The sequence below is a fragment of the Bufo gargarizans genome, chromosome 1, assembly GCF_014858855.1.
Source record: "Bufo gargarizans isolate SCDJY-AF-19 chromosome 1, ASM1485885v1, whole genome shotgun sequence".
Taxonomy (NCBI): domain Eukaryota; kingdom Metazoa; phylum Chordata; class Amphibia; order Anura; family Bufonidae; genus Bufo; species Bufo gargarizans.
The window spans coordinates 692,493,803-692,507,318 of record NC_058080.1 but is presented as its reverse complement, the minus strand read 5'-3'; positions in this window follow the sequence as shown (position 1 = coordinate 692,507,318).

Below are 13,516 nucleotides of genomic sequence, written 5' to 3'. Positions count from 1 at the left end.
CCTTCCCAACATTCGGCCGCTAAGTTGGCGCAGTCTAAATCGACTTTTAGGGTAAATGCACATGATCAGCATTGCGTATGGATTTTCCGTGTGGATTTGCGTGCTGAAAATCCACACTGTAGATCATATACGTTGTATTCTATGAGAATTTAAAATTCTCATGCACACGATGTGGATTTTTATCTAATGTGTATGACCGCTTTAGCCTAGCAGAATACCAGAGGATGGGCCCAAACAGTCATTAAAGATCCAGCAGAAGACAATCCCATTCTGAGGTGACTTAGGAGACAATGACTAATCAATAGGGCCTATTTCTTATAAGTTTGTTTACATATAACATATTAGATCTTTTTGATGATATGTCCCATGTGTAATTATTGCAATAATATTTGAGATGTTATTAAAATCAAACTTATTTTATTCAGATGGAAGATGGCAATCATTTTTTTCTGGTGGGCCAAAGGAACCACAGTTTGATACTGTTCAACTATCACTGATTCAGTGGCATACCTCTGTCAACTTATAATTTTATGTGTGTAAGAGGCATATTAAAAAAAAAAAAAATGTAATACATGTATATGTTTTCATAGCATTTACGTACTTCAGCAGAAATATAGAATATGGATATTTTAAGTTACACATTGTATAAAATAATTAAATAATATAAAAATTGTGATCTATGCAATCAGTTGAGGTATAACTTGAAGCTCCTGGGTCGGCATAAATACAAATTCCATACTAGACCTCCAAGCATCATGTGTCATTCATACTAATGGTTCCTTCTTCTATGGCAGATTTTCCTTTGGGCCCTCTCAGATAGCAGGAACACCCTTGATGGCTACAACCATGTAATTCAGATGCACATTTTCTTTACTGAGAAAGAGACTAAAGAATGCCACAGTTGAAGTGATATTAAACAATGAGTTGAAGACCTGTTCTGACCTGGTTCTTATGGTTATGCTAATATAACAACCTCAAATGTCTGTAGTCAGTTCCTTATGGTTTTTAAGATCTCTATTATTTAATAGGAATCTAAATTGTTTACCGCTAGTAGAGAAACATTGGTTTTGGTCATCTGATGATCACAGAGGTGCACAGCTCATTAAAGTACAGTTATCAAACTGTGTGTCATAAAGAGCCATGCACCTTGGTGTCCATCACATGACCACAGTCAGGTTTTTATCCCCTGGAGGTAATCTGTGAAGGTTCAGAATCAAAGCCAGCAAGCAAGTTAAAATCTGTGATTAATTGATACCCTTACTATACAAAAGTGTACACTTTTTCCTAATACAATAAATAATATTTATTTGCTAGAAATGAAATGCTCTTTCAAGGTAATCTTGAATACATGTCCTGAAAGGTATAATAACTTGTCCTCCAGCACACAGTACCATCAGCCAATGTCAATGTCACCACAAAGCCTGCAGATGTAAAGAAACTGAAACAATCAATTTGCTTTGCCCAAAATAACTTGCAAACATATATTTCATTATTCTGCTTTATTCCAGTGGTTACAATGCACCTAGGAGCTCATTGATGATATCACAGGATTTCCAATGGCAGATGAAACAAGTACATGTAAAACATGTCTACCCTGATAGGACCAGTGGTCTAAAAAAGGAAACTAAACGGGATAAGCCATAGTCTCACCCCCTACAAAAAAATGTAGTTGCTCTTTTGACTCATACATATCATTTTTAGATATCCTCTATGACAAAAACAGATAGTATTACAATCCATAGAAAGCATGAAACTGGGCGGCACTGCTCAATGTCTCTCCAACAGGTAATGGCTACCTATATGCCTTGTCATGTACACAGCATGTGTGGTGCTCAGTCCATAATATCAGTGCATCAGATCCACAGACGATAAGTAAAGAAAGGAGGGCGGCACCAAAGACGGTTTATTTATTCATCATACAAAAACAAGAACAAAAATTAGGGCTGGGGCGGACTTACTCTTACACAGAACGCCAAGAGGTGACCTCCGTTTCACGGCTACCGCGCTTCCTTGGGCCGCTGACCTCATTGTGCAAGTCTGCGCCTCCTTTTAGGTCATTATGACAACCACAGGTAATGACACTATGAAGCTTATTGGGTGGGTTAAAAACAACATAACTAAAAAATAAATTTCCTCTAAAAACACTCAGGTCATTTCTCTCATTAAGACCGAAGGGACCAATGGCAGCCATCCGAATAATTCATCTAGCTTTATTTTGTAATAACAAGTGGTGTCTATCCCCACCATAGCATGCACCTTTGCTAATTTGTGCTACATTTGAGGACAAGTATATCTTTTCCATAAAAATCCTGTATCTGTGCTACATGCAGCTTTTCCTTCGCTACGTGGATGATGTTTTTCTTATATGGCCGGGTACCGAATCTCAGTGTGGGGAATTTGTCTCCCTCCTTAACACCACCAATGATATGAACATGAGATTCACCTTAACTTAAGGTGGCACATCCTTGGAGTTTCTTGATGTTTTTGATACTGTAAGGGACGGGATTCTCAACACTGAGAGCTATCGGAAACCCACTGCCACCAGTTCTTTATTACATCATGACAGTTTCCATCCGCCTAGCATTAAAAAATCTGTTCCTTAGGGTCAGTTTACTAGGCTGAAAATAATTAATAACACCAAAGAGGGGTATATGAAGCAAGCCCAAGATTTAAAAGACGGGTTGCTTAGAAGAGGCTATCCGGAAAAAAGCATAGAGATAGCCATGAGCAAAGTGGGTCAATTCACACAAGACAGTTTATTAAAAAACTGTGGAAAAAACAAATGCAATGAAAAGAGTGAGGGTAGGTTCATGTTCGCTTTTAAATTTAGCCCCGCAGCGGAGCTGATTAGGCATGTATTTCAGAACAACTGGGATATACTAAGAAATGAGGAGAAATTGGGAGAATATGCAGTAAAAAAACACTTATAACCTTCAGGAAGTGCCATACGATAAAAGATACATTGGTGAGAAGTCGTCTAAGTGTAAAGAAAGCAAGTAACTGGTTAACAGACAAAAGACGACGAGGAAATTACAAATGGGGCAATTGTTCATATTGCAGATGCAACTGTCAGAAGACATTTTTGATGTTTGGGGGCATTCAGCATAAAGTATGCCAATTTATAACGTGCAGAAGTAATTATGTAGTATATCTAGTGTTATGCCGTTGTCGGGCCTTTTATATAGTTAAAACAATAAGACCCCTATATGAAAGGTTCAGAGAGCACATAAATTCTGTAAAAACAGGGAAGGGATGCCCCAGGCTGATTAATCATGTACATGAGACCCATGAAGGCGATCCGAATTGCCTTACATTCACAGGTATCGAGTTAGTTCCAGGTATGTCACACGGTGGAGATAGACACCGCTTATTTTTACAAAATGAAGCTAGATGAATTATTCGGACGGCTGCCATGGGTCCCCTCGGTCTTAGTGAGAGAAATGACCTGAGTGTTTTTATATGAAATTAATTCTTTGGAACTAACCAACTGATTGTTTATAGTCAATAATAATATAGGCTGGCTCACAGTATTTTTGCATCAAATAAAATGTATTTATTGACCCACCAGGTATAAAACACAACTACTTTGATGTCGACACGTCAGCATAAATACATAAATGTGTATATTGTATAGATATAGATAATGCGGAGCTCACGCACAAACCTATACAGGCTGGAGTACTCCAAACAAATGAATAGAACCTTATGGCTATACTGTGACTGCAAAAAAACATTCAGTTATACCACTAAAAATTGTCCATATACTTGTATGCCGATTTACCAATTGTTGGAACCGGAGAGGTTCAAAGAGTGTCCTTACTCTCCGGTTCCAACAATTGGTAAATCGGCATACAAGTATATGGACAATTTTTAGTGGTATAACTGAATGTTTTTTTGCAGTCACAGTATAGCCATAAGGTTCTATTCATTTGTTTGGAGTACTCCAGCCTGTATAGGTTTGTGCGTGAGCTCCGCATTATCTATATCTATACAATATACACATTTATGTATTTATGCTGACGTGTCGACATCAAAGTAGTTGTGTTTTATACCTGGTGGGTCAATAAATACATTTTATTTGATGCAAAAATACTGTGAGCCAGCCTATATTATTATTGATTTATCTGTTTTCCTTCAGCTGGTAACTGAAAGGCTGAGCTCTAGTAGTTTGCTGGTGGAGCCTTTCGAAAATATTTTTTTATTGTTTATAGTGTATGCTGTTTTTAACCCACCCAATAAGTGTCATAGGTCATTATGATGACCACAGGTCATGACACTAAAAGGAGGCGCAGACTTGCATGATAAGGACAGTGGCCCGAGGAAGAGCGGTAGCGCAAAACGGCCGTCACCGCTTGGGGTTCTGTGTAAGATTAAGACCGCCCAAGCCCTACTTTTTGTACTTGTTTTTGTGTGAAGAATAAAGGAACCGACTACAGCAGTGGTGAGTGCCGCCCTCCTTTCTTTACTTATCGTCTGTGAAAAACAGATAGTATATTATTTCTGTACTGTGACATCACAGTGTTTTATACCAATACTGTGACATAAGTTTCTGCACTATGCCTCTACTGTGTATACATGTTACAGTGGAGGGTTGCGGCTGCTGCTGCTCTGCTCGCTTTTTCAGGTGGTCTGGACCTGCCTCGCACTGTCTCCTTACCAGAGCGCTCTCTCCGTCCCTCAATGCATCCCACTTTCCATCATGATCCATGGAGGGACAGAACAAACCGTCTGGCTCTTAAAGCACACACTCACCTTGATCTTCACCAGCCAATGGCAACCCTGGAGTACTTAAGGTACCTTCCCTAAACAATAGGTCCCATTGATTCATAACTTCCTGCAAAGGTGTGCTGTCTCTGTTGTCTGCCACTATTTGTACTGGATCCTGACCCTCCACTGCCTGATATGACCTGTGCCTGCCCTCTGTATTGATTCTTTGTTGCCCTCCCTGATCTCAGATTTATTACTGTATAGCATGTACTCCACTTGCCTGACCTCTGGACTGTCCCTGACTACGATTTCAACTGACACCTCAGTGCTCTAGTGGCCTGCCCCCTCTGACCCCCATAGGTCAGCTGTCTATTATACACAGCCTCTCCAGGAGGTAGCAGCCGGGTGTTTCTCCTGCAGTGAAGTCCAGATACCTGAACATTGGTTAACGGGCTAAGAGCCTGCATAAGCAATAAAGAGATTGAATTAAAGCTCTGAGTTATCTGCTGACTGCAATCTCCTACATCTTATAAGAGATCCCAGCCAGGGGGGTACTGTCGCAGGCGTCTTGAGCTTAACCTGTGGACAGCCCCCTAGTGAAGTGAGTGGAATGTTATTTGTTATTAGTTGTTACCAACTGTAACACTATTTTATTTCTCTCATTATGTTTTATCCTAGCATTTTTTTCCTTTTAAGACTTGTTTTGTCTCATTTAGTGGATGTGACTAACCCCCACTCTCTGACAGAAAATGTATTTCTACCTCTCATATAAACAAAAGAGTCAATTATTAGAAAAATTAGCATTTATATATTCATACATTTGCTATCCAATTTGGGGAGTGGCACTATTTATTGATATAGGTAATTTGGAATCCAACAGTTACATTGGTCCAAGTTGAGACCACTGCTGGATTACATATATTTATATTTTTTTCTTTTTCTTTTTTGACAAAACCATTTTAAACGTGTTAAAACCAGGGAACTGCTGGAAAAACATCCTCAGGAGTAGCCCAAAGTCAAATCTTTTGGTAGGTCAGCTGTCAATAATACACAGACTACTCCAGGAGGTAGTGGCCTGGAGGTTCTCCTGCAGTGAAGTCCAGATACCTGCACGTTGGCTAAAGGGTTAAAACCAGGGAACTGCTGATATAACATCCTTAGGAGTGGCTCAAAGTAAAATCTTTTGGTTGTCACAGTGGTTTTACACTCACTTCCATGATAGTATATTATTCCAGCACTGTGACATTACTACTGTCTGTGCATTAACCCTGTACTGTGACATTACTATGGGGAAGATTTATCAAAACTGGTGTAAAGGAAAACTAGCCTAGTTGGCTATAGCTGCCAATCAGATTCCACCTTTTATTTTCCAAAGGAGCTCTGAAAAATAAAAGTTGGAATCTGTTTGGTATGGGCATCTAAGCCAGTTTTTCTTTACACCAGTTTTGATAAATTGACCAATTATAAATGTTTCTGAACATGTTGCTGAAAGTGGTCATAGCTTTACTCGAAGTTCTGCTATGGGGTCCCTGTCATCTGTTTATCTATCTATCTAGCTATCTATCTATCTATCTTCTATGTAATCTATCCATCATTATTCATCTCATATCTTTTCATATATCACTATCTTTAGATGTAGACATTTTTAGCTTGATAGTTAGCGCATTAAGTAAACAACTGCAGCAAAGCAATAGCCATTGAAAAGCATGGAGTAACATATCTTTTCTGATGTGCTGTCAAAATAAAGATGGCTACATGTGTGTCTATCTATCTATTGTAGGGATTAGCTCTTATCAGGGGGTCATTCATACAATGATCCTCATCCACCGCAGGATTAGGGGACAAATATTTCATTTATTTTGAAATTCTTTGCATACAGGACAGTCCAGTTACCCACCACTGGGTAGGGTGAGGTTCCCACGTACACCAAAACAAAATAAATACCTGCCCGGCTGGGTCCTGACTAAACAGAGGTATTCCCTGACTCACCTCTAAGCCCCGTTCACACAGGTGAAGTACATGCGACGTTTCCCACCTTGTAGTCCTTCAGCCCCTAGGCTGTGCAAATAAAAAGTCCCTTGGGGAAGCTAGGCTCTCTAGTCCGCCCGACTAGGACCCTGCGACCCATTCCCAGGCATCGCTCTGTGCTCCCCAAGTCCTCCAGCCCCCAGGCTGTGCAACAACACCTTTCCAGGATCTCACTCTTCTTTGACTGACAGTCTGGGCTGTGTTGTTATCCCTAGACTGATTGTACACCTGGTGAAATAGGGGTGTGGACCGCACTATCCACCCCTTCCTTGCCAATCACCTCTGTGAGATCCGTCACTATCTTACATACCCCCCCCCCCCTTTGTTCAAGCCCGTAGGGCTTGTGAACGGGCATCGTCCTGGCCTACAGTCTTCCCCTTATTCTGCCAGACCCAGGACATCAGCGCTTGGTTTGTCACCCTCATGAGTTTATTACAGAGCTGACACGGCCTCTGGGATTTTCTTGCCCACCTCATGAGCAGGTACTCTCTTCTTATATTTTCTGGCTTCTGCACAGGCCCCTCACATCCTTTCTTGGACTGCGGCAACTCTTGCCTAAACTGGTCCCAGTCATGGTCGTGTCCCGACCCTTTCTCTTTTTCCTTGCTGAGCTCCTTCAGCAGAGCATACTTACCCCAGCTCGCTTCTTTTTCAGCAGTGGTTTCCTCAGATTTGGCCTTAGTTTCAGAGTCTTCTGCTTCTTTAGTGGCTCTTCCCACTTCGGCAGACGCCTCTTCCGCCTTATCCTTGGTCTGTGGAACATCTGAGGATTTCTCCCACTTCAAGACCTCGGCCTCTGTTTCTTTGGAGTCTCCATTTACTTTATTAGCCTTCTCATCCTTCATGGACATGGCATCATATCCTTGCCTTCTTAACTCCTCCTCTTTCTTATCAAGGTTGGAGGCACTGGGGACATCGGGATCTTCACCAGACTCGTCGTTTTCTGGCAATCCCTCCAAATGTTTGCCAATTCGTTTAAGCTCTAGGATAGCCGTCTCACAGTAGTAGACACAATCTGCATGCTGGTTGTCTGTCTCCTGGTATTTATTTTCCAGCAGACCGCTGGCTTTCTGTAAGGCACTGACGGCAGAGGGAACATCTTTAATGCCCAGGTCCTGGCTACTCATTGCTATGAGTCTCTTGGCCTCTGTATTCACATCAGCCCCTTCAGCGGGCTCAGCAGAAAGATCTTCCGTCTTCTCCGCCTTGGTCGGCACCACGGCGCCACGATCTCTAGACCCATTCTTAACAGGATCTGGCTTAGACTTCTTCAACTCATAGACATTCTTCCCGACATCATCTTTTGAGCTTATGAGACCTTCCATCTCTGCTCAGAGTTGCTTGTTCAGCCTCTCACATTCATCTCGCTCCTCAAGCATGTCTGCAAGGGATTGAGTAAAGGAGAGGACGTTCTGTTCCAGATGCTCTTCACTCTGCTCTGCTGCAGCCATTGTAGGAGTAGCACTATTCTCTTTTGGCCACCCTGTGGGGGTTCCACCCAGGGTCCCTTTAAGCACTTTGGTGGTGTCTACTGCAGTCTTCTTCAGTGACTCTGTGAAGACAGCTAGTCCCTTCTCTACCATATCTAGGGACCGTGTGGAGAGAGAGAAATCTTCAGGATTGCAGCAGTACTGACGTGTCAGGTCATCTACCCCTGCCTTGGTATGGGTCTCCGATACTAGGTTGCCGTCTCCCCACTCAGCTCTGGTCACGTCAGGTATAACTGTCGTCTGATCGCTACTAGTGACTGCCTGAGTTTTGCAATACCTTGACCTGGTAGCTTCCCTCTCTGAGTTGCTAATGGTCACAGCACATGCATCGCCTATCTCACTCATGTCATTATTAATGCTGACCTCTAGGGACACTACCGAGTCAATCCCTACTTGGGGCATTGGCCCATAAAACACTGTGGAGACTGCATGTCCACCTCTGGTATGTGTGATACACCCTCTAGGACTGCTACCCTTTCTTGCACATTCAATCACTGATTTGGAGCTGAGTTTCGCTCCACACTACTTATATGCTAATTTTAAAATCTCTTGATCAAGGTACATAGTTCTTCATGAAAAATAGCAGATGGAGAAAATAAAGCTTCATCATCGTTTACATTTTTACCACCAGGGGGCGCTTCTCCCCTGACCACAACCTGCAACGGAAAAGGCATGTTATCATCATCACATATTTCACATGACATCCCACTTTCATTATGCATTTCCGCCAACTTGGCACAATCACTTCGCACCTTATCAGCACCATTGTTTTCAATAGGCAATATTCTTTCCCCACTGCGATCAATGTGCCGCTTCCCTTAGACCTTCATTTAAATGGGCAAGTACAGGTTCTGCAGGAGTTTCGTCACGATCTGCAGAAGTGTCTACCTCACCCCACAACAATGAAATGATATCACAGCCCAACATCACATCATATATGAACATATTTGTAACATGAGGTCCCCAAGATCCAGTTCTCACTGGAGACTCTCCCTCAGTGAGAGCCACCTGCACTTGCTCAGGCCCTCTTTCGGGTGCCTGGTTCAAATTATAGGTCACACCACTTTTGTCTATCTTGCACCCGAGCTCACTAACCATAGAACCCTGGGGAGTCTGCTTATCTGCACCTAGTACATGTGGTACACCTTCTAGCATTGCCTCACTTTCCTGTATGTTTATCACAGCCTGCAAATGAAAAGGGGGGTCATCCTTATCACATAGATTACATAACTTTACATTTTCATTAGACAATGCAGATAATTTGGCACCATTGGTTCTAGTTGTCACCATAGTCTCACGTCCGGTGGGAGCTATCTGATGGTCCTTTTTAATCACATGTCTGTCCAGCATATTTACAATTATACCAGTCTTCTCTGGGTTATGGGCCTGGAGTCCGGACCTCCCCCGGAAGGTCACTCCAGGCGCACCCTTTAGGACCTTGTACACCATCACAGGAAACAGAGGCACTCCTGAGAGACGCACCGCCCTCCACCTCTTTATCTTCCCAACAGTTGCCCTTGGCAACGGCACAGGTTCACTTTTCTCCTGAAACTCCAGACACACCACCGACACCTTGGACGCTTACAGAGGGTCCACTCAGCGTTGGAGAATTTTTCTTGCGGGCTCACTGCAATTGCGCCCTCAACGCCTCCCGCTCTACATCAAAACACGCCATTTCACATGGGCCATAACTCAGCTCCTTAGCCAGGCTTTTATTGCCGCTTTATATTCTGCCACCGTCTGGCATATTCCGTCATAAAAGTTACCTTAACAGACATTTTCGGCAACTAAGTCCGCTTAGCCAGAGACCCCCCCAAAAAAAAATATATATTTTTTCCCAGTCAGTCTCTCTCTTCTGGCTTCTGGCCCTTTAAACTCCACAACACAGCGACTCCTTTGCAACCCAGCAACAAGTGTCCAGAACAGCACGAGCAGCACCTGCTCCTTTTGGTGATGTTGTTGCCCCTAGCAACCACTTTTCACCTAGGACACTTTGCCCCTCCAATCAGACCCCCAATGTTAATCATACCTCAGCTGACAGTCTATATCAGACCCCCAATGTTAATAAGACCCTCAATCAGACCTCATATCAGCCCCCGATGCCATATGTAAGCCCCCAATGCCATATATCAGCCCCCCAATGCCATATATCAGCCCCCAATGCCATATATCAGCCCCTCAGCCTCATGTATCTGCCCCCCAGCCTCATGTATCAGCCCCCAGCCTCATGTATCAGCCCCCAGGCCTCATATCAGCCCCCTAGCCTCATATATATGCCCCCCAGCCTCATGTTTCAACCCCCAGCCATCAGCGCAAAAAATAAAAATAAACTTACCTCTCCTGCTTCTGGACGCCGCCGATCCTCAACACCAGCGCTTTCTCTCCTCTTCCTGGTCCTTGGCTGTCAGCTGTGAAGGCTGCACACAGCGTGAGGTCACGCTGTGCGCAGCCATTTTACAGCCGACAGCCAAGACCCAGAAAGCGCTTTCACCCCTTCCCGTTCCTCCGATACTAATCAGTGCTTCCATTATGGAAGCGCTGATAAGTTTTCACCCCATAAGACGCAGTGGCATTCCCGCCCACACACACACTTTTTTTGGGGGGGGGGGATGCGTCTTATGGGACGAAAAATAAGTTATGGGCAGTGGCCAGCGGGGCTCAAAAGGTAGCTGCCTTTAGTCCACCAGGAGCAACTGGGCCCGGGGCAGCTGCCCCTTTTTCCCCGTGTTAAAGACGACACTGTAGCTACTTATCTATCTATCTATTCTATATCTATCTACATGCTATCTACCTGTTCTGTATCTGAAAATTAGTCAATAAAAAGCCTTAGGTTAAAGTTCCAATTCATAGTAAACTGAAAAGTTGTAACAAGCGACAAAACTTAGCTCAGGAAAACTGTAGGGAATGAAGAAGACATACTATACTTGTGTTCAGATACACAGGGTATTCATTGTGGCACAAAGGTGGGCAAATGGTCACATCAGACATCACACACATCCATTCAGGCATCTAAAATATATTCACGGCTTGAAACGGTATCTCTCTATTATCATGAAAAACTCTGAATGTTTAATACAAGTGTGTAACTAATACTTTAGGGAATATACTGTGAAATAAAAGACACAGGCGTATCTCATGAGGCAGAGACATAGGCTGCTTAGTGTCACTCACAAACGAACAGATGATCATGTTTTATTAGATGTTGCACTTTGGAAGATTTTCTTTTATTCCTCATTGGCCTGCTGTCTTTTGTCATTACAATTATATGGTCGATCTAATGAATCCTTATTTGCAACACTAGAACCTCAATTTACATCAGTTTGTTGCCCCACATTGGGAGTTTTTTTTAGCCTCCAGCATTGTGATGCAGATTAAACATCTTCACTTACACTACTTTTAATTCATCCGTCTTCCTCTTGGAAATTCATGTACCACTCAGCTATATCATTAGTCTGACCTGAAGCAGATGCTTTGTCTTTCTCAAAGGACTAAGACAAAACAGTCATATGTGTTAGTGGCTTGTTCTGCAGTGCATTTCAATGGGGCACAAGCCACCCATATGTAGTCATTTGCAAATTTTGTTGCACTTAGTCGTATGGCTCATTGTAGCAATGGTTTGCATTTGTAAAATGGAAGGTCAAGAGGCAACATACGAAAAAAGGAATTAGACAAGAACCGTAAAAGCCTATTAAAATGGACATAAAAAGTCATGTAAAGTAAAGCGGTGTTGAGGTCTTAGTTACATCAGGACCCTGGTTTCTGAGGGGTCCAAAGGTCCCTCCACCATATAATAAGACATCAATATTATACATGACACATGGTGGGTGGGTGTTACACCCACCCACCATGGCCACACAGTTGTGATTTAATGTAACCAATTGTCTGATTCAGAGCTAACGGGTTCAGCAGGCCCGGCTGAGAATTCACCAATGAGTCGAGGTCGCACATAATGGGGTGCCAGAAGTGAAAAGTGAAGCAGAGAACTTTTTGGGGTGTATTGCTATTGCTTGATTACGAATAACGGTTCTGTCTTGTTCCTTTATGTAAGATAGAAAAAAAGTCCTGTCGACAGGATTTTATTTCCATCTTACATAACGGAACAAGATGTTATTGAGCTGCTACCTCATAGCCCCATTATCCAAATGAAAAATATGGGGGAAATACAGCTGACACACTATAAAAATACAATATAGAACCCTGCATTTTCCATACCTCCTTGAAGGTCCAGGAAAACCATAAAAACCCTGTTTGACACCCTATGAAATTGTAGTCATAAAGAAGTATAATAAGGCTGCCATTCCAGTATTTCTTAGAATTGTAAAATCCCTGGTGGTCTTGGGTAGTGAAGGGGTTAACTGTAACTTCCATAGTGGTTTAAAATAACTGGTTCATAGTGGTTTAAAAGAACTGGTAAATTCAGGTCACCCTATAGGCCTCTTGCACATGAGCATATGCCCTCTGAGATATACGGTCCATGAGCGGACCATAGTGTGCACGGGAGCACACAGCATCACTGTAATAGTGATGAGCGGGAGGTGCCATATTCGATTTCGCGATATTTCGCGAATATTCGAATGAATATTCGTGTTATATTCATCGAAATCGAATTTTCGTAATTATTCCAATTATCGCGAATAATATGCGATTTCTTTTTTCGCGTATTGCGATTATTTATCTTGATAGTATAAGGCAACGTTCCTATGCTAATTGACTATGGCTAGGCTAATATGTGTATTTTACGAAATTTCGTGCTATTGCTATAACTTCGTCTCTTAGAATATTACGAATATTCTAAAAGAAGAAGTTAGAGCAATATTACGAAATTTCGTAAAATACACATATAGATTGTAATTTAGCTAATATAGTGCTATAATCCCTTTTTTTTCCTCTAATTATTTTTTTGCCTCTTCTGAACTTAAGTTTTGTAAAATATGTACACTATTAAAAAATATTACTATAGCAGTATATTAGCTTAAATATAATCTATGTGTATTTTTTACGAAATTTCGTAATATTGCTCTAACTTCATCTTTTAGAATATTCGTAATATTCTAAAAGACGAAGTTAGAGCAATATTAAGAACATTTGCAAAAGTCGAAAATGCGATGCGAGTAATATAATACGAAATAATCGCATGAAGATTTCAACTTAGCACTGCTATATTCCATATTCTAGCCTAATATGGAATATAGCTGTGCTAAGTTAGCACTGCTATATTCCATACTAGGCTAGAATATGGAATTATAGCAGTGCTAAGTTGAAATCTTCATGCGATTATTTCGTATTATATT